The sequence below is a fragment of the Dromaius novaehollandiae genome, chromosome 26, assembly GCF_036370855.1.
Source record: "Dromaius novaehollandiae isolate bDroNov1 chromosome 26, bDroNov1.hap1, whole genome shotgun sequence".
Lineage (NCBI taxonomy): Eukaryota > Metazoa > Chordata > Aves > Casuariiformes > Dromaiidae > Dromaius > Dromaius novaehollandiae.
The window spans coordinates 8645891-8666679 of record NC_088123.1 but is presented as its reverse complement, the minus strand read 5'-3'; the positions used below and the strand labels follow the sequence as shown (position 1 = coordinate 8666679).

At 55.0% G+C, this 20789-nt stretch overlaps 1 protein-coding gene across 2 annotated transcripts in view; it reads left to right on the top strand.

The window, feature by feature from the left end:
• Positions 1 to 421: 421 nt before the first annotated feature.
• Positions 422 to 20789, top strand: part of ZMAT4 (zinc finger matrin-type 4) — an 84100-nt gene continuing 63732 nt past the window's right edge. Inside the window, exon 1 of one of the 2 annotated variants that reach the window (XM_064497719.1) lies at positions 422 to 728. The gene's annotated coding sequence lies outside the window, so the exon portion shown is untranslated. Of the gene's footprint in view, positions 729 to 12885; positions 12945 to 20789 lie in introns of those variants that run through there. The other variant, XM_026112239.2, reaches the window with a different exon arrangement.

Genomic DNA, 20789 nt, shown 5'->3' with positions numbered 1-20789 from the left:
GCCTCCTGTGATCAGAAGGTCCAATACGTCTCTAGATGCTGGCCTGTCACCTCCTGGGATGGGATGTGTTTCTGCTTTTTAATTATTTACGGCTAGCAAAAACAGAGCTAGGATCTGAACTTTAGCCCTGGATTTCTGTCCTTGCTGTGTGGATGCAGTCCCTTGCATTTACAGGCATCAAGATTCAATGCTCCTGTGCGCTGTGCAAGCTGAAGGGAACAGAAGGGACTACGTGGTTTCTGCAGCCTGCCAATGGCATTACAGGTCTTTGTGGCCAAGGAAAAGGCTGGCTAAATCATGTCTGTGAAACAGGCTGAGAAAGGAGCAACTCAAGATGCAAACAGCCCCTCTGATCAGCCAGACCCGTTCGGCTCCGTGCTGCCCGACAGCAGCTGCGCTGCTGCGCCGAGGCCCTGGCTGATACTGTGCCCTTTAGAAACGGGGAGATTGGCTCCGTTTTGATGAACACCAGACATTGATTTGGGTGTACCCTGCAGTGATGACTCCTTCGTGTATTGCTACAGAGAGGATTAGGCTACTGTGAAGGCACAGAGGCAGCAGAGTGATTCCAAGGAGAGAGGAGCGACTGCCTAATTCAGCGCAGAGCCTGGCAGTTTTCCCACACGCCAAAGCAATTAGTGGGCACATGGCTGTTTTCAGCACATCCCTGGCTGTGGCAGAGCACGCGGGAGACGCATGATGCTGCTTGGGAGGGAAGTGCCTGAACAGTGAGTATAATTCATCCGCGAGAGCAGGGGGGATTGCAGCAGGTTGTAATGGATGTTGCTGTTGCCGTGGTGGAAGCCTTGGGCTGACACGGAGCCGCTGGAAGCCCGGGCGGGCCGAACCAATGCAAGCGGAGAGCAGCGTGCCGCGGCCCTGCCCCGGCCCCGGAGCCTCCCCGCGCTTCACCCTCAGCAAATCCGTCAAATGGAATTGGATGTCAGATTGTCCTGCCTGGCTTCAGGGGGAGGCTTGCTGTCGGGGAGTCCGGGATTAGGCGGAGGGCTGAGCGAGGGGGTCATTCGTCACCAGTTCATTAAAGGCGGAAACCCAAAACCCAAGGAAGCGTCGTGCTCCGAGACGGCTCTCTGCAGCAGGTCGTCTTTGCAAACCCATCCGCAGCTGTGAACGTACACCTTTGTGGTGCCCCAAATCCATGCCCATATTAGGACATTCTGGTCATTTTTAGCATTGCTTACAAATTATTCCCTTTCTTTATCTTGAAGGACCAAATTGATGGTTTTAGTTACTTTTGGAGGCAGCAGCACTTTGTTTCTATGAGGTCTCTTGATAGAGTTGTGTTATTTTCACTTGCATTTTCCGTATATAACTCAGCGTGAGTCATGTAGAGAAAATGAGCTTCGTGCGTGCCGGGGGCCGGAGTGCCCCTCGCTCGCTGCTGCCGAGGCTGGGGTGGGATCGGAGCCGGGAGGCGATGAGGAGGACGGTCCAGCGCAGCCCTGGCCTGGGGGGCCGTGTCTGCCGCCGCTCGGGGCGGGGGGACTGCACCGTGGGAGGCAGGTGCCCGGCACTTTCCCCTCAGCATCTTCTCTGGGCAGCGACAGGGACAGGGACAGGGACGCATCCCGCGCCGGCAGGCACCCGGCCTGGGGGTGTTGGGCAGAGGATCTCACCTGGTAGCTGAAGAGTGGTTCCTGTAAAGGGTTTTTCATTTTCACTAGGGAGCAGCGTCCCTCTGCTCTGCCCTTACGGGAGAGCTGCTTATTTTGGAAAGGGAACGAGCCTTTTGGGCCCGCTGAGCCAGGGCTCCGTCCCTTCTCCCCACTGTCCCCATTTGCACATCAATGTGCTCTCCCTTGTGGGGTGAGTTCGGAGGAACCGCATTTGCACTTGAATATCCAGATAACATATGGGCAGGCAGCTGATGTCTCAATCCATTCCCAGGGCTCACCACTATGAGCACTTAACTTTGCCCTTGCCCAGATGTGCGTGCGTGTTTTATGTGCTGCGCGTAAAAAGGCAGAAATTGCACAGGGTGGAATGTGTCGGAATTGGCACTTTGGAAAACGCACACTCTGCTGGAATGTGCTAACATCCAGCTCGCACAGAAAGGCAATTAACTCTATTTATGTTCATGAGACTGAATCTAAACCCGGCTTCAGAAAGCAGCTCACTCACATTAAAGGGCTTTATAATCATTATGCTAAAGTATTTCTTTTGAAAACATTTTCAGTTTCTTAAACAGTTAGGATATTTATAAAATATGGCATCAATTACTACATATTTCTTTATTCACACTGATTATACAACCTATAATTATACTTAAGCCTCTTATTTGTATATCATGGCAGCATTAAGAAAAGCTCTGTGATTTGTCTGCATGTTGTTCTTTCCAAATAGCAGAGGGCTGCAGTCTCTCCCCTCCCTTCAGGGAAGTAGCACAGTTCTGTTGTCCAAATGACAGCAATCCAGGTGTCTGCTCCCCCCAGCCAGTTTTTCACAGAAAATAGAGGCTGTGGCTTACAATTTATCGTGACAGGTAACATTTGGCTTTGTATCATTTGGATCCAAACACTGTGTTTACAGCCAGCTCTCCACAATAATTTACTGACAGGAAAATATTTTTCTGGATCCCTTTTGCTTGCTGTAAAACAGCCAGTGCTGGAGTAATTAAGCTCTCGTGGTCTGTCACTAATAAAGGTAGCGTGGACCCCTGCCATCTGCAGCCCGCAGTGCCTGTCACCCTGCGCGCTCCCCTGGGACCCGATTCCCCGATAGCACCTCGTCGCAGGGGTGTGGGGTCTCGCTGCGGTCCCACGAGTACTCGGGGCTCTCGGGTGCAAGTCGGGATGGTAACAGCATCTTGGTGGCTGAAGTATTGGTCACTTTGGATCCCCCTCGTGTGAGTGGTTGCAAACAAAGGAATTGAATTAGGAAAACTGTCTGTGTCCTTTGGAAACAAAACTGGTCTGAAATAGCCTGGCTCTTGTTAACTTCTGTTACGGTTTCACTCAGTGTTGAAGTCTTGTTGCCTGTATGCAATGCCTTGTTGCAAAACTGCTTGTTATAGATGAGAAAGATCCCGCTGGCTCCTCCTGAGCTGGAGCAGCCGATTGCACAAGCTCCTCTTTGCTTCTGTGGTGACTTGCAGGGGGTCTGGGGACACAGAGGTTAAACCTCAGGCTGAACCTGGCATTAACTTGGGCTGACTTGAAAGAATTCTCTGCAGTGGGAAACTCATGAAAAACCTGCTCTCCTCCACTCTGCTAACTGTAATAACAGCTGATGCTTTTCAGCAAGCAGCTTACTGGTGCCCTTGCAGACTGGGAACTGATGCAAGTCCTTTCTTCTCGAGCCACTGAAAGTCCTCGCCCTCTTGGGCAGCACGAGCAAGGCATGAAGCCAGACTCCGCAGAAGGAAAAACCCTGAACGCAGAACATGAACGAGAGAGCCATAACCACTGAACCTGAGCTTTCTTTTGACAAGGTCAGTGGGAGAAGAAAATAAGCATTTCAGAAAGGAGAGGCAATTGGTTTTGGAGCATCATTTGTGGCAAGGTGGATGCTCTGGACAAATTTCAGATAGACTGTGCAAAAACGGGAGACAAATCAGTCTGAAGGACAGTCGCCTTCCCGTGCACCAACGTCAGCAGCTGTGGCACAGCCAGCACTTTTCTGCAGGAGAAGGTACTTGCTAAGCCTATTTTCAACCGCTGAAACACAGTGTCTTCAGAAAGGCCTGGAAGTGTATTTGTGGGTCACACAGCTGCGATGTTTGACTTACTCTTCCACAGCCAAAGAATGCTTTGGACCCTGACTAAATCCACCATCGCTTCTCTGCAAAGAAGCAGCCAAATCCCCATCTTCTGAGGGGAAGGATCCTTGCAATGAGAACAGGGTTTCGTGGGAGTCTCGCCTGCTGCAAGCAAGGTCTGGGAATCCAGGGCGCATCAGGGTGTGAGTAGGGGAAAAAGTCAGCAGCGGTGAAGTTATACTGAAGAGTCGTCAAAAAAAATATGGGTTCTGTGTGATGATTTGCTGCTGAGAAGTGCTGCAATTGCCAGCTCTTTGTATGAAACCTCCTGCAAGCAAAGTGATTCAGATATGAACCAGCTAAGGAGGAAGGCTGGTCTTGTGGGACCGGGCCTTGGCTGTGCTAGCTTCATTCCTGACTTGTTACATAGCTACGGGAAAGGATGGGGTGCTAACGGGGATGGATGTCAAGTGCTGAGCCTTAGATCTTTCTGCACCGCAGTTTCCCCGCACCATGGTGGAAAGAGCCGAGTTTGCCTGCGCGGACTGAGGCTGGGAGCTCCTCGAGGCGGCTGCGTGTGCTCTCCTGGGCTCCACGGGACCCCGACACCCCAACACGGACCTGTTTTGGGGGCTCGCGCAGCGGCACAGGCTTCCCACAGAGACAGCACCAGGCACTGAACCCTGTTCCCAGGGAGGCTGCTCCGTGGAAGCCTCGTTGAAACCAGCCTCTGTCAAAGCCTGAGGCTTTACAGCTCATGTCATGGGGGTCTTCCCGGGAAGGACAGAAAAACTGCAAGACAGTGGGAAAATAAACAGTCAAGGAGTCAAGGGTTGCAAACGTGTATATCACAGGGAACTGCTTAGAAACAGTGACATGCTATTTCTGAGAGGTGCAAAGAAACCAACATGTGCAAGGAAAGTCTGCTATAATAATTATACTAGCCATGCCCATAAATTATACTAATAAATCCCCAGAGGGCCCTAGCTTGTTTCTAAAACTATGAGAGCGAGTTGTTCTTTAATCAAATGTTGAACAAAGGTCTGGCCAGCATCACCAAAAGGTGTGACAAGAGGCAGAGGATGCTGCATTAAACAAGTCCAGGATATGGGACCAGAACAGACATCTCCACTCTGGACACCATGGGAATCCGTCCTTGTGGACTTGACGCATACTCTTGTCCTCCTGTTTTGGTTAAGCTAGTACTGCGGCATGTGAGCATATTAATGCAATTTAAAGGATTTTTACCTTTAAGCGACGACTGTGGAAAAGAGGCAAAGAAATGTCTACTTACTCCACCTCTGTTCTCACCACATTTCCCTGTGCGTGTGCATGGCAGCGCAGGGGTTAAGAGAGTGGAGCACTGAAATTTCAGTGCATAAAGAAACTCCCTTGCAGTGGATAAAGCATGTACACAGCTTTCCTTGTTACGCTTGACAGATGTGCAACAATAGACAATGAGTCAAAGTGGGGAGCCAGAAAAGAGCTCAGGAAAAAGCTGCTGAGAATTACTGGCATGGCCGGGAGACCGAAGCCCTCCTATAACGGAGCATTGTTCTCCTGGATATAAATCTCAGCTGAAATATGAACGCCAGGCTTCCAAGGACTTCCTAAAGCTGGAATGTGCATCATCAATAACCAAACCCAACGTGTCCTGCACAGATTCCTATTTATCACCTTTATGCTGAGGCACGAAATCCCCACCCTGCAAGGCTGGGCTGACAGACTGACTTCCAAGAGCTGGTAGAATCAGGGTCAGGCACCAGGAAGGCCTAGAGAAGGAGGCAATGCCATTTGCTTGGCAGGAGCAGTGGCCGGGGTGCGTGCAGCTCACGGAGGCCCTGGAAGTACGCAGGCCCTCGCACCTTGCTCTCACCATGTTTTTCATGAGGTTCTGTAATTGTGACTTTAAACTGTTTCTTTTGCCCTGATGCATGCGCTAGGAAAAAAAACAAACCTGGAGAGGACGTGTCCTTCAGCGTCACTGTCTTACCCTCAGAGGCAGGTTTCATCTACCCTCACTTCAGCTGCCTGCCCCGGGCGTGCTGTTGGGGTGTCCCTCCCAGCCAGCGGGGAGAGGCGAGGCACTTGTGTGTCACCATTCCTGCGTCGTCTTTAGCTGTCTGCCTTGGGCGAGGTCATGCATCTCTGCGTCTGGACAAGTACATCCTGCAGCAAGCTGGTGCAGTCATGCTGTGGGTCCACGCTCAATTAAGTTCACCAGATAATGAGCATTTTGGGAACGGATCATCTCATGCATCCAAAAGCCCCGAGCAACATCTCCTCCAAGCGTTCGGGGCGGCTCTGCCCTGCGCCTCGGAGGTGAGCAGCAGCTCTGCCTAATCCATCTGCCAAGCGCTTCCTGTCCCGCTTGGAGCAGGCACCTCATCTTGCTGCGAACGCATCCTTCTCGCACCCTCGGAGCTGCTGTGGGACGGGGCGTTTCTCACCCCGCTGTGCTCAGCCAGGGCGGTGCAACCCTCCTGTAACCGTGACTCGTGGTGTTGAAGTGTCTGTTGAGATACGGATGCAAGACACAGGTGTACAAAATGGAAAGCACATCTTCCTTGTTTTTTTGGGAAGGAATTCCCATTGTATCCCAGTACAGTCCCTGCAACCCGGAACATGTGAGTGGAGGTGACTGAATAACAAACCGAATGGAAATGAGTGTTATCTCTGCTCTTTGCCTCTCGCAGCAAGGAGCTACGCGATGTTTTTGTTCTCCCAGATTGCTGGTGAAAGTTTTCCGTGGATAATCCCTGCTCTGTAGCTGTTTACGGCGGCGCTGCGACCGTTCCCAGGTGGCAGTCTGGAATTCGCACTGCGCTGGCAAGTTATGAGCTATTGTTTCTCCCCTTGACAGAATGACTCTCTGCGTTCCCAGCACAGCAGGGGCTATGGATTTTCTTGTTCTGTTTATGCCTGTAAAACGCTGCATTGTTTCTGCTGACCTCTGGGTGCTTGAAATGCTTTTTCACTCTTGTGAAACTGGTGCTTGCCTTCTCGGAAAATTTGCAGGATCAAGAAGGTCGTACTATGGGAGAACTAAACCCGGTTTCATTTTTCCACCTTGTTTTTCCTCAGTGCTCCTTCCATTCCACTCAGGGATGAAATACTAGTACTAAGTCTGATAACTGATAAATAACATATATGCATGTACATACATATGGTAAGAGCAGACAGACCAGTCCAACTGAAAACTTTACTCATATTCAAAAACCCTATGGAATATTTCCTAGGCCACACCTGATCCTTAAAGATCCTCATTCTCCGTGATTACATCTTCTCCACTGTCTGTAGTGAAACTGCCTTACTGGGGGCTTCTCCCGAGCACCCTCACGCCATTCGCCTGGCTCCTGCTGTGCCTGTTTGCTATGGACCGGGATGCTTCTGGAAAGAAGGGCACCCCGACTCATCCCGCAGGTACATAACTGCCTTTCCCATCTTAACAAGGTCCTTGCTACTTCGGGCTGAATAGCTCAGCTGTAGCCGGCAACCGAAGGTCTTACTTTTTGATAAGCATCTCACAGTACCTGAACCGTTTCCTCAAAGTAAAAGGACTTAATGGCAGGATACTTGTATCACTTTCATGCAAATATCAGATTACGGTCTAGAAGCCAACTGTCTGCAGCTATGTGACTGAATTAAAGGGAGGCAGACAGCAGCAGGTAAAATATGAACAGGGCTCATTGTTCGCCTACAGATATTAAAATTTCTCAGAAAAGCACTGTTGTGTCTTCCAGAGCAGTATAAAAATTTGATCTGCTCCTGCTTTCAGTTTCGGGACGGAGCCGGGGAAGAATTCCCTGCAGATCACCTTACTTCCTCCGAGAACAGGAGCAGATCCTGCAGCACCGGTGCTGAGCAGACCCCGGTGGGAACGCTGCCGGTGACCTGGCGTGGAAGGACGCCTCCCGGCCGGGGATGCCGGGCCGTGGGCCGGCTGCCGGGGACCGGGCAGCGCCAGGCTGGACGCTGCCTTCCTGCAGCCCGGCCAGAGCTCCCTGCTTTACACTGGCCCCTCCAAAATGCAGTTTTCCCTGTTCAAGAACCTTTTAATGGCAGGAAAGCATGCGACTCCATACGAACACTCAAATACGGTCTGCCCTTAATGATGCTGCAGCTTTTGTCTCAAATCGCTTGTGCAGCTGGGACGTGCTAAGGCTCGCGCCTGCAGCCAGCACACCTGCCTCAAATCCTGCGGGAGAGGTTTGTTTGAGGACTTTAGCAAACAGGCTGGAAACTTGGTGACTTCGGCTATTTTGCCTTATCATCTCGACAGGCTGTGCTCGGGCGTCGTGCAATGAGCTGGAGCTGGTGCCAGCTTCGTGGCAGAGGTTGGTCCCCGTTTATGAAGCCACTGCTGCGTGAGTCGGCGGGTGGCTGCAGGGCGACAGGGCCTTCCCCCCCCCGGCGCTGTGATCTGGAGGAGAAGCAGGGATTTTCCCGTTTTCCCTCTTCCTTTACCCTTTGGTGCCTCCTGCCGACCGCGCTGCAGCCCCGCGGCGGCGTCGCTGCCGGAGCTGGGGTGGCGTTTGGCCGCCCGCCCTCCCGGCTTGGGGACCCCCCGCACGGTCCGGGCAAGGTGCTGGCCCTGGCCGTGCCGCGGGGCGGGGGGTCTCGGCTGGGCGCGGGACGGCCGTGCCGGGGCCTGGGCGGGGGTCTGCGCCGGTTCCCCGCCCCGGGAAGGGGCCCGGCCGGGCGGCTGCGTGGGGCGCGTCTTCCGCACCCGCCGGCTGCCAGGGCCCCCCCGGAGCTGCTGCGGCCGGCGGCGAGGAGTGGAGCCTCCCCCATCCGAGCGGATCCGCTCCCTTCCCGCTTAGACGAAGAGCAGTGGTGGGGGCGGGTGGCAGCAGGCAGGAGAGCGCTGGCGCTGGCCCGTGGCCCCCTCGTCCCGCGGGAACGGGCTGGGCCCGGGGGGGACACGTGGGGGCCGGCTGCTCTGCGGCCCGGGGGTCCGGCACTCCCGCGATCGCAGCCGGGGCAGCGGCACCGGCAGGGCCAGGGCGGCTGCTGGGGGCCGGCGACGGGGACAGCTGGGGGCCGGCGACGGGGACAGCGGGGGGCCGGCGGGCGCTCGCCCTCGGGCACCCGGTTTCGGGGCGGCGCGGGGCGCTGCCGGCGGTGCCCGGCTCCGTGCCGCCCCCGGGCCGGGCGTGCGGGGCAGGACTCGCGCAGAGCCGGTGCTCGCCGTCGAGGAGGCGGCACCCCGAAACCGGGCCGTTCGTTCCCCAGCCCGGTGCCCGCGCGAGCCGCCGGGCGGCGCGTTCTGCCCAGAAACGCTCGGCGCTTTCCCGCAGCGTCGCGTCCTGACAACGGCGCTGGATCCCCCGGCCGCGCTGTGCGCGGTGCTGAGGAGCGGGAGGAGGCGCCGGATCCCCGCAGGCAGAGCTGGGAGCAGGAGCTGGGGCTGGGGGCTTCTACGGTTGCTCTTGCCTCAGCTCAAGGCCTTTTCCTGCAATCGCGGCTCTTGAGAGAGTTTGCAAGATTCCGTTGCCCTAAATACTGCATTTTTAAAAATAAGTCAAAATGCTAGAAGCAGCTTTTTGAGCGTCCTCTGGCCAGATAATAATGTGTAAAATGATTTATGCTGAGCACATCATGATATTTGTGAGAATATACTTCTGAATTTTGCACGTCTCCTGTTTTGCAGTATCAGGTGCAGCAGTCAAAAACTTCCATTCCGGTCCAATTAGGATGGTGCCTCTTTATGGCATAACCAATCTGGACATTCAAGCTGCTGCTGTATTCGTTCCACTAATTGCTTGCGGCTGTTAAAGCTTTTCATGATTAAAAAAAAAGGAAAACTCAATCCCCAGAAAATTCAGAAATTGATAACCGTCTTCATGCTGGAGGAATGGAGATGAGAAGACTTTTGATTTGTAATTTGCTGTCTAATAAACTAATTAGGTAGGAAGGAAAAATAACGGATGCTTTGCTGGTTTTACATAATGTCTCAAAGAAAAACCAAGTCAGTTAACGTTTGCTACGTGTCTTTGAGTGCTAATTGCGGGGTAATTGGAGACCTCCCCATCGGGTGCCGGGGCCGGGGTGGGGACCGGCCCCGGCTCCGGGAAGCTGGGCGCTGCCTTTGGGCATCCCGGGCCTCGTCGGCCTCGTCTGCGTCTGCCGTGCCCAGGGGCAACCGTAAGCGGGAGATGGTAAAAACCGCTTGTTGTACGCGAATGGTGCATGGAGTTGAGACCTGGGAGCAGGGGAGGCCAGCCCCTGGGACGCGCTGAGATTTCGATCCCTGTTTAGCTCCACGTGTTGTTTTCTCTTCGTCCTGTCCTTGATACAAATGAGTTCTTAATTTCCTTTGCAGAGAATGGGCTATGATACCAAAATCCATTAAGTTATGGGGCCTGCAGCAAGGCTTAATGACAATTTAAATGAGGAGACTGAGTGGTGGCGTCGTGGCACTGGAGCAAATGGTGTAATTAGGAAGGTGGTGGTTTCCCCGTGACCTGCTGTTTTCCAAGCGTTTCAGCCTCGTCTCCGCAGCCCCCCCGCGAGAAGTTCCTCCCCAACGTGGGCCGTGTCGCCGCTGCTTGCAGGTGGCACGTTACAGAAGCTGCATTTTGCTTTCCAAAGTTAAAGTGTCTTTGAAATATGATTTTGCATCTAATGCGGAATGTAATAAAAAGACTCTAAAGAGCTGCTGACGCCTTGTGGAAAGCTGAAAAACACTGTCGAGAAACAATTCTGCGGCCTGTCTTATCTGCTGCTCCCTTTGCTCATTTTTGGTAGCAAGGGGCACTATAAATATACACAGTTATACATAAAAATGAGAAACCTTGGCAGCCGCATAGGAGGCTGGTTGTTTTCCCGTGCTCGCGCGGGGTGGAGCGGGGGGCGAGGGGAGCGCGTTCGCCAGCCCGGGTTTCGCTTTCGCGGCTGCTGGGCTGGCCGTGGCCCCGCTCCGCAGCTGCCGCTCTGTGCCGGACCGTGTCCGAAGGGGACGCGGGTGCCGGCGCCGCCTCTCCCGGAGCCTCTGCTGGTCTCGCTCCCGGAGACCGGGCGGCACAGGGAAGCCCGGCGGGTCCCTCCCTGGCGCGTGGGTAGGGGGCTGCAGACAGGACTTGCGGCACTGCCGTTGCGGAGCGACGCGCACCTTGGCTGCTGTGTTACCTTTTCCAGTGAGTTTCCAAGGCAAATTATGCAACTACCATTTTCTCAGCAGAAAACATTTTTTGCCGTAACCATCAGCCTTTCAGTAAGTGAAGAGTTATTTTGGCACCTAACTACCATACTTGACTTCCCTCTGAAATTGCATTTTATTTGTGCTGTCATAAATAGGAAAACTTACAATGCAGAAGGCAGTTGGAGTGATATTTCCATCTAGTATTTCCATCTACATTCCTACTATTAGCATTTTCAAAATTAGACCGCTGCTACAGAAATTCCTCTGTGCGCTATTAGCAAATCACGTGGAAAAGAAAGGTAGATGTTTGACAAAGGACAACTCGTTTTCAGCACACGTGTGCAAGTACTGCAACAAGCTGGTGACATGTGGGTAGCGGCGCAGCAGAGCAGCGATCGACCCTGCTGCAGCCTGGGCCACGCGAGCCTGCGAGAAACACTCCTGCTCAGCAGGGCAAAGCAAGATGCCTAGCAAATTAGGGAAGCCAATTTAAAAGAAAGGTTTAATTGGAAAACTGATATGAAACGTATCTCGTGTATGTATAGTCATATATGTATTCCAGATGTCTTACTGAATGTTAAGTACCACCTTTTCTGTTTTGCTGCACTTGTGGCCTGAGATTCTCTGAAATTGTGAAGTGACGTGCAGGTACGTTCTGCGCAGAGCAGTGCAGCGCGTGCCGGGGGAGGGCTCAGAGATCCGCACGGTATCATTCCCTCACCACCGACTGATGGTGATATAATTAGAAAAGTCATTAATCTTTGCTCAGCAGCGCTAGAAACTATTTATAGCAAGGCAGACAAACAGCACACTGCATCTTGGCATGGGGTGGGTGTGGAAGACATGGACCAAAATGACTCCTGGTACCATCTGTACTCTGGGGCCTGAATTCCGGAAAGATAATTTGCTTCTGGGAGGGAGACTCCAGTTCAGCTTTATGCAGACGGACAGAAACCTTCTGCTCTGACCAAGTATCCCTCTCCAGACTTGCCGTGGCGGATCATTTTGGACATCCCCTATACGTTAGCACCATCCTCAGTTTTGAGGTTTTCCTGTCCTGCCTCTGCCAGTGTCCCGATGGGCCGCAGGGCTCTGCACAGCCGCAGGACAGATGTGCAGGACGCCCGCCACTGCTGATGGCAATAGCACTGGCCCCGGGATGCACTAGCGGCCAACGCCAAGCACAGGCCCGAGCAGGTCTCGGTCAAGAAACATTAACGAATCGGCTCTGCTCAACGCGCCTCTTCCCCAGTGTTCCTGGAGAAAGGCACCAAAACCAACGCAAACGGCGCTCCTGATAAATCCGCAGTGACAACTGAGCAGCGTGCCGTTCCAGCTGGCACCCGGGTGCTGGGCTGCCCGTTTGCTGCTACATGCTTGTCTCTGGGCTGGGGAGCCGGGGAGCCCCGGTCCAGTAGCTTGAATGGTGCTAACGCCAGAGCAAACGCGTTCTGCACAGATCGGCCTGCGGGCAGAGCTCCGTGCCGCACGCGCTCCCTCTCTAACCAGGCTGCACCGCTCCCCGGCACTGGGGCTGCTGAATCAGCTCCCTCCATCTGCCCAGCCAGCCGGTCCTCTGCGGGGGGCTCCTGCAGCATCCTTTTCATCCTCTCCTGCACAATCCAAGAGGGTAACCGGGACCTATTTAAGGAATTAGCATGAGGCTTCCCCCTCCTTACAGTCCCGAACCGCCAGGCACAAGCCCTGGATTGCAAAGGCAGCCAGCACAGACGTGCCCTCTGCTAGCGGGGCTTTCTCGGGAGGCAGCGCCTGCAGGTGTGCCGGCTGCTCCTGCCTGCCCAGCTGCCCTGCATCTCCCATCACGGTGGGCTGTCCTCGCAGAGCAGCGTGAGCTGCTGGTGCTGCCCGTCCTGAGCCCTGCTGCTCCTGGTGCCTGCAGCACGCTGGATCCTGGCCGTGGCCCGGAGAGGGTGAGGGAAAGCAGAGCTGCGAACGTGTGCCGGGAAAGGTACCCGCCTGCGTGCCCGTGTCTGGGACAGGCGGTCTGAGACCAGCCTCCACCTGCCGTCTCCCCGTGCCTGGCCTTGGCCATCAGCCAGCGTCTTCCGAAGGCTGCGGCAGGTAAGTGTTACTCACCTCGGCTCCTGTTTGGGAGGCTCTCGTGACGGCCGTGTGTTCCATGCTGTATGTTGTTACTGCCTCGCTCTAGATCGCCGCTAGCGCTGCGGGCAGAGAGACTGGTCACCGTTTGCATTAGCCAGAGAAAACCCAGGGCGTTAGCGGCGCTCAGCTCTGCGAGCTGCAGCCCGAGCCAGGCTGTTATGTGCAGGCTCGTGAGATGCTGCCCAGCCTGGGCTGGGGTCCATGTTTTCCCTGGGCAGGAGCCAACCCTCCTGACCGGTCTTCCGCCGGCGGTGGCCCGTCCCCGTGCTGCCTCCTCGGCGCTTGGGCTTTGCCCTCTGTGCCAGACCTCAGCTGACCGCTTGCTGGCTCGCTGCACAGTGGCAGTTTTTGTGCTGTTTTGTTGTAAAGCGTGCTGGGGAATGCTCCAAGCTTTCTGAAGCAGCCGAAAGAGGCTGCAATGGAGAACTGCCGGGTGCAAATAGCGGGCAGAGAGCGAGCTGTGAGAGGGGTGCTGCGGAGGAGCTGGGGTGTCTGCGCTGCTGCGCCGGGGTCAGCTGCGTCGATGGTGTTTGGTGAAACGCTCCCGTCCGCGGGTTAAACGCTCTATTCGGCTCTGCCTGGTGAGGCACGAGCTGCCTCTCTGCACGCTGGCAGCTCGGCCCCAGGGTAACCCCGTGGAAAACGCGTTTCTGCCTAAACCAGTGCATCCTCTAGGCTTTACTGTGACAGTTTCTCAGAAGAAAACAACATTTTTTAGCCTGTAAGACTAGCGTAAGACTGCATTTCCACGTATCTCCTGCTACCTGTGAGCAGTGGCGTTGTTCCCAGTGTCTCAGGCCGGGACTGCCTGGGGCTCTTTGCTCAGGCTCCCCGGGTGCGGCAGATCCTACGCACGGAGCTGAAGATGCTCTGCCAGGGTCTGAGATCCCAGAAGGCGGCTACAGTTCAGGAGCTGCCTTCCGCTGTCCCCATGGACTAAAAGCTGCAGCCGAGGATAAGCTAACACAATTAAAGTAACCTATCTAGGGATGTCCCATAGGCATGTTTAACAGTGTGATGGAGCCAGGGTCAGCTACTAGATCAGGCTGCTTCAAACTGCACGAGCTGGCAGAACGGTCCAGAAGCCTCAGTGCAGAGGGACGCAGATAACGTCTAGGCCTGCTTCAACTTTGCACGTTGACTTTGCTAAAAGGATGGCCTCGCGTTGCATGCGTGTGGCTGCAGGGTTTGTGAACTCCAACAAGGAGACACGGGCCTGAGCAAAGCTTCATTCTCCAGGCATGCTTGGAGACTGCCGCTCCTGGAGCAGAGCTGCTTTGTGCCCTGCGTCAGGCTGCAGGTCTCTGCTCTGACCAGAGATGGGAGCTGGATGCGGGAGGAGTGGGTTGGAGTGGTGGTGGCGGTGCTGGGGGCTGCTGCAGCCCTCGCCTGCCCGCGGGCTCCTGCCCCAGTGCCACGCCAGGCAGCGGGCCCGGGAAGCTCTGGCAGCTCTGCTTGTCCCATGTGTCGCTGGCCGTGTGGAAATGGGAGTTCTCAGTTCAGTTTGCTGTGAGGATGTCTTCTAAACAACACACAGGTGACCGTATCTTTGCCTGTAGTTGTCTTTCCCCTCCCTTCCCCTGTGCTGGAACATGAATGCCACAATATAGCCCAAAGGAGAGAAGGGAAATGGCAAGCAGGGAGAGGAACAGCAGATGATGCTGCATTGCACAGTGGAGCATCATCCAGCCTCTCTCCAGAATGGACTCAGGATCCATGGGCTGATGTCGGATCAGCGGTGCTGCAGGGGAATGCCCGGCGCTGCCCTTTGCCGTCCACTGGACGACGCAGCGTTTGCCACGTGTCAGTTGTTTCACTGGAATGAGATAAAAGTAGGTTTTAAAGCACTGAATGCAGCTACTTCCTGCAGCGTCCCCTGTATCGGACAAGGTGACCTGTGTCTTGCTAGCCCTGGCTGCGGAGAGCTCGGGCAGCGTCCTCTGACATGCTCTGATGTGCAGGCATCGAGCTGTGAACGCGCACGTGAGCTGGGACTGCTGCGCATTGTGAAAACGCAGATGTTAATTTTCCTTTGTCTGTTTCCCTTCCATCCAGTGCCTTTTCCATGCCCCTTGACCTGGGCGGTGACACCTAATTAGCAAAATGGCTTTTAAGACAACTCCCCCCGCCCTGCCCTTGGGAACACGGGTAAATTGAGCTTTTCTATCAGGGCAGATCAATAATCCTGCAGGGCCCGGTTCTTATTTACCCTCTGGCCACGTTATGCCACAAGTTCCACTTCCACACTCGTCACTGCGCTGATGTGCGGTCTTAGCACCAAGGAGACCCAAAGCAGTGATTCGTATTCCCGGGTAGTAAAACAGCATGCAGCTGTGCTTGCAGCTGTGCTTGCAACTGTGACAAAAGTCTTGTTCGTTTCCAGAGATATTGTAATTATTCACTGATCCAGGAGCTTGGTGGTGCCTCAGGAACTGGGTGTCAGAGCAAAGCAGTAGGTCAGTAGCAGGCAAGACGAGCAGCGGCACTGAGAGCGGAGGGTCTCCGGTACCCGGGCCTGGAAGCGACCCAGCCCTGCGGTCTCGGTTCCCCTCGGCTCCTCTCCGTGTACGTGAGGTCTGTTTGGAAGCATCTGAAGGAGCAAGGAGCCTGTGTTTCCTGGTGAGAAGGGAGGTGCAAGATGCAAGGTTTCCTCAGGTGCCTCAGAGCTCTGCCCCCACCTCCTGTGGTGCTCCGGGCTTTTCGTGTGTGCCTTGGCGCTCTGTTTTCAGGCTGCTTCGGTACTGCAACGGTTGCTGCAGGACTTCTGGTAATTACACTGCCTTGGGAGCATGAAATGCCGTGCAGGTGCCGGGCGTTCGTTAAGCATGCTTTAGGCTGGAGCTGCACGACCACGTCTGATGCAGCTAACCAAGTGAGAGCGTTCCCGACGCTGGTGACTGGCCCTTGCTCCTCGAGCACGCCGACGCGGGAAGGGACGCGCTGCAAGCAGGGGTCCCCGCGGCAGCACGGCGGTGACCGCGAGGAGCCGAGCCCCGGCCTGCGGGCGCCCAGGCCCCACGCGTGCTGCTCGCTCCTCGCCGCCGTCCGTGCGCGGCGCGGCCCGGGTTCGGCACGGCGCTTTGGTCCGTCCGCTGCAGCGCCGCGCTGAGAGCCCCGTTCCCTTGGCACCTCTGCAGGCGCCTTGGCTCCATGAGGTTTTTGCCAATTAATTGCTGACCAGATAACAGTCCCATATTTTAACTGCAGGCTGAAAAATATTTACTAAACAGCCCTGCGGGGTGGTGGATCAATGTAAAAATGTGTTTGCCTTTGACAGAGCTTGCCCCCTCCTTTGGGGAGGAAGTAACGTTAGTGGAAGAGGCAATTAATCAACGTGACTGATGTGCACCGGAGTCAAATTAGAGAGAATTGTTTGTTTTCTTTTTTCTTTTGGATGGGCAAAATGGAGTGTTTCCATTTAAAAAAAAAAAAAAAAAAAAAAAAAAAAAAAAAAAAAAGGAATCTGAAATATTTCACAGCCATAACGTGTGTAAGAGGAAAGCTTAGCTTCCTTTAGGCAAAAAGGCTGGATGGGAAATTCAATTATTCAGCAGGCAGCAAGGCTGTTAGCCTCTCTGGGCGAGCGGAGGGAGCTTTGTGCCTCCTTGCCGAGGCACAGAGCAACCGATGCCCTTCGGACCGGGAGCTCTGGCGCGGAGCCGTGCGTGCTCCGTGCCCGGCAGCAATCCGGCGGTGAGGACGCGGCTCCCAGGAGACCGCCTGGACCGGCCTTTCCCGCGCGGGCAGGAGCAGCTGCTCCAGACGGGATGCAGCTAGGGATGTGCAGTGATGTTATGGGGAGCGAGCAGGTTTCCCAGACAGCGCGTGCCAAGGGAAGCGGGGGGGATCTGGGCTGGCCGAGGCTCCTCCAAGGGACGAAATGCCCCTGCTTGCCCCCGCAGTGCCGAGCTGGCCGGAGGCAGCGTGAGGCGGTCGCTGAGGGTTGCAGGGCTCGGCGGGGTCGGGCTGTGTGAGTCGTGCGTGCACGCTGCTTCCCAGCGCCTGGCCTCAGGTGCCAGCCAGACCCTTGCCTTGCCAACCAGGCAGCCAGCCTGGTGAGTGCACTCATCCGTCTTGATCTCTTTTTTGCTAGAGGCACTGTGAGAGACAGCACAGCCTGTTCAGAGCCTTTCCGGGAGGAAAAGGCCCTGCTTTGTGCTCTGCTTTGTTCCGTGGTTGTGGTAACCTCTCCCTCTTTGGAGAATAAGATGTTAAAGAGCTTTTCAGAATGATCAAACCCTTCAGCTTCGCTACTGTGATTAATCAATCACAGCTGCTGCTTTACTGCTCTGTATTTTGATGCATTTCAGGTTGTTCCAAAATTAGCCCAGTTCTGGGCCAGTAAACACATTCCTAAGCCCTGGCAGGGCGCTGGAATGGAGCAAGAGCTGAGTTTTCCAGGGCTGCTCTTCCTTCAAAGCCACGGCTGCCCGGGTCTATCGGGAGAGCTATGGGGCAGCCTTTTGTCTGGCACAGAGGAGGGCAGTAAAGAATGACTCAGTCTTGCTGTTTTCTGCAAAGGAGAGTTCTGCTCGGAGGCACTTCCGTCTGGGAAGCCTTGAAGTGGCCTCCCGGAGCCGCGCTGCGCGGGCTCGCTGAGCCGGCATCCCTGGGATGCTGCCAGGCTCCCTGGGAAACCTCGGAGAGCACCTGGGACCCTGCAGCCCCGGGGAAGGAAAGGCTCCTCATCTCTCCCGTGTAACAGCGGTCTCGGCACGGCATGCCAGCTTTCTGCCGGCCAGCTGGGACCAAGCGGCGGGAAGCCATAAAGCCTGTTCTTCCGTGGTTTATTTAACGACTTTTGGTTGTATACTGCGGCCCGCCTCTTCACTGAGGTGCAGAGCTGCGTATCCGGACGAAGCTTCCCCGAACGCGTGCGGGGGATTGCGGGGCGGTCGGTGCCGCTGAGCCTGCTGCGCCCCAGCACGTGCGAGGCAGCCGGCGCCTCCGACGCTGCCAGCCGGGCACCGGCACGGGGAGGGATGGGGGACTCCTCCGTCAGGGAGCCCACGAGGTTGCCGGGGCCAAAGGAGACCTTTTTTCATCAAGGGCATGTGGGTGCAAGGGACCTTTCTGTCCCTTTCTGGTGGCTCCTGGGGCCTTGAGGGAGTGATGTCCAAAATCACAGGGGGAAGGAGCAATGTGGAAAAACTACCCTGATACTTAAGTCCTTATGCTCCATAATAGACAGGGGTGAGTTTGCTAGGAGTTATGGTCATGCACCTTGAAAAAAATTTGTAAAATTTATTAACTTGTAAGTTATTTCTAACATTTCTTGTGCTGATGCTGCTATTACAAGAGAGCACGTGATGTTCCTGGGAGTTGTGTAATCTTAAAGAAAGTGAGGAAGAGATTTAAGAAATATCTATTCCCTGAACGGCAGCTGTGTCCCTGTAAATATTGTCTGATCTGTCCTTCTTAGCACTGGAGTATCTGAGGCTGCAGGTGGCAGCTCTAAGGAGCTTGTGTCAATTTTGGAGGCTTAGATGCTTGGCTTAAATGCTCTTTAACTTTTTTAAGCTAAAGAACCAAACAGGATCCTGGAGCATCACAGCTCAAATAGTTTGTAAAAACTGCTTGTCAAGCAGATTAAACTGGAAATGGAAAAATTGCTGGTGAAGTCTTTTCTTTCTAATGTTTCCATGATGGAGAGCAATTTAAAGTCCATTTCACCACCTTGGTGAGTGTTTCAGACCCTCGGTAGTAAGAGTGCAGCAGTGCGGCTCAGCCAGCTACTTGGTACCAGCAAAATCCCTGGGACTATCAGCACAGCATATTTAATAGAAACAAATCAAACTAAATAGACTCATTTCTTAAAGGTACTGCAACCACCACCATATTATAAGCATCAATCATAGCTCAACCGCAAGCACCTGGGAGACCTCCCACCAGCCAGGATTTTGCTGTTACCCGGTTATGTGTGCAGCACAGGCTTTCCAGTGAGATGTATTGCTTAAGATACAGCATTTTTATCAGGCTCTGGCAAAGGAGATACTTAGGAGAGCTCTTCCATGACAAACGGAGGAGGCCTGTAATCGCTTTGATCAGCCAAGCATTTGGAAAGGGAATGCAGCATGCTCTGCTTTACAGGGCTTTGGAAGCGAGGGAGCGAAGAAGTTTTCCACACTTCTGCATGGCAGATGAATTTCCCTCCAGGATGCAAGCCTGTACTGCCTCGAGCAGCAGTGAGCTTCGGCAGATCTCCCCTCCCGTGCGGAAGACCCAGCACCCCCGTCCCTACGGCGACGTGTGCTACGGGAGCAGAGGCGTGCCGAGCCAGATCAGCTGTCTGTCTCTGGGTTGTATGTATAAGTGTTACGGGCTGTAAATATCGCTTCCAAGCCTTGGAGCAGAACCTCGCCACGTACCAGGCAGGACAGGAGCTGGGGACTGGCTCGGAGGGGAATCGGACCACAGCGGAAAGCGGTGCGGGAGCGGCCAGCCCCGCGGGAGGGGATGGGAGGGCAGCGTTCGCCTTGCCCGTGGCAGCCGGCAGGTTTGACACCACGCAGCAGCCTCGTGCGAGCTCATTGCTGCAGCGCTGTGCAACTCCTCCAGCCCCCGTGTCCCCCGAGCAAGGTGGTTAGCCAGGTCTGTCCTGTCCAATGAGTTACTTAGTCTGGCTGTGCTAGCAAAAAATTGTGTTGGTTTCTTTTTTTTCCTCTCCCCTTTCCCCTCAAGACACTTCATGCAGAAATGGTGCTTGCTGAACATCACTATAATAATAATATCATTGTGTATTTGAAGAGATCTGATGTTAAATACAAATCAAAACAGCAGCAGGTTTTTGATATTTATAAGCATATTTTCTAAATCTCCAAAGTAATTGGCCTGTGAAACACAAAAGCAGTTTTTGTGCCATCAAAGAGAATATTTATGAGCTGCTGAGCAGGCCCAGGGCAGGCGAGCGCGTGAGGAGCGCCGGATCCTCTTCCAAGCCCTGCGCGAGCCAAGCTGCTGAGCTGGGACCCGCCACGCTGCGGCTGCGCGGCTCTCCCTGGCTGAGCTCTGCAACGGGCTTTCCTGGGGGATTTTGTTCCCCTCGGCTTTTCCCGTGTGTCGGATGGGATCTGACACCGGTCGCCTCTGGCTGGGGTCCGTGTTTTGGCTGGTGGCAGGCGACGGCAGTTCCTGTATCTCGCAGGCTCCCGCAGCAAATGCAGAAGCCCTGCACGGGGAGGAGGAGCCGCCCTGCTCCGATGTGGACAATGTGGCTGTGTCTCGCTTATTTATTTTTATTTCTTTTCAAGAGCTTTTGCTGAGGAAGTATTTACCCTAACGCGTGTAAATATTGTGGCACCATCAACACACACACGTAAATTGCACCACCCTCCTCTCTGGATTTGGTTTTAACTTGATCCTGCAGCAGGGAGATCCTGCTTGAGCGTGTTGCAGAGCCTCGGGCGCGCGTGCACGGTGCTGCACGAGGAGCTTGCGGGGTCTGCACCCCCCTGCTCCTCCCCTCCCCTCCCTGCTCCCGGCTCGGGCACCTGCCCGTTGGCCTCTGGCAGCGAATCCTGCAGCGATCGCGGCTGCGTGGGACTGGCTCTGCCCGAGGGCAGCCTGAGCGAACGCCCCCCTGCAGCCCGCGCGGCCGAGCTGCGCTGGGAGCCCTCCGGGACTGCGCTGGCCGGGCCCCCGTGGCAGCGGTGGTGGCAGAGCCGGGGCCTCGCTCCCGCCGCCCTCGAGGGCGCTGCGAGGTCCCCAGCGCGCTGTGTGCCCGGGATGCACGGCCGCGAGAGCCCTGCGCGCCGGGGAGGGCAGCGGGGGTGCCGGGAGGCTGCCGCAGCCTTGCTCCGCTAC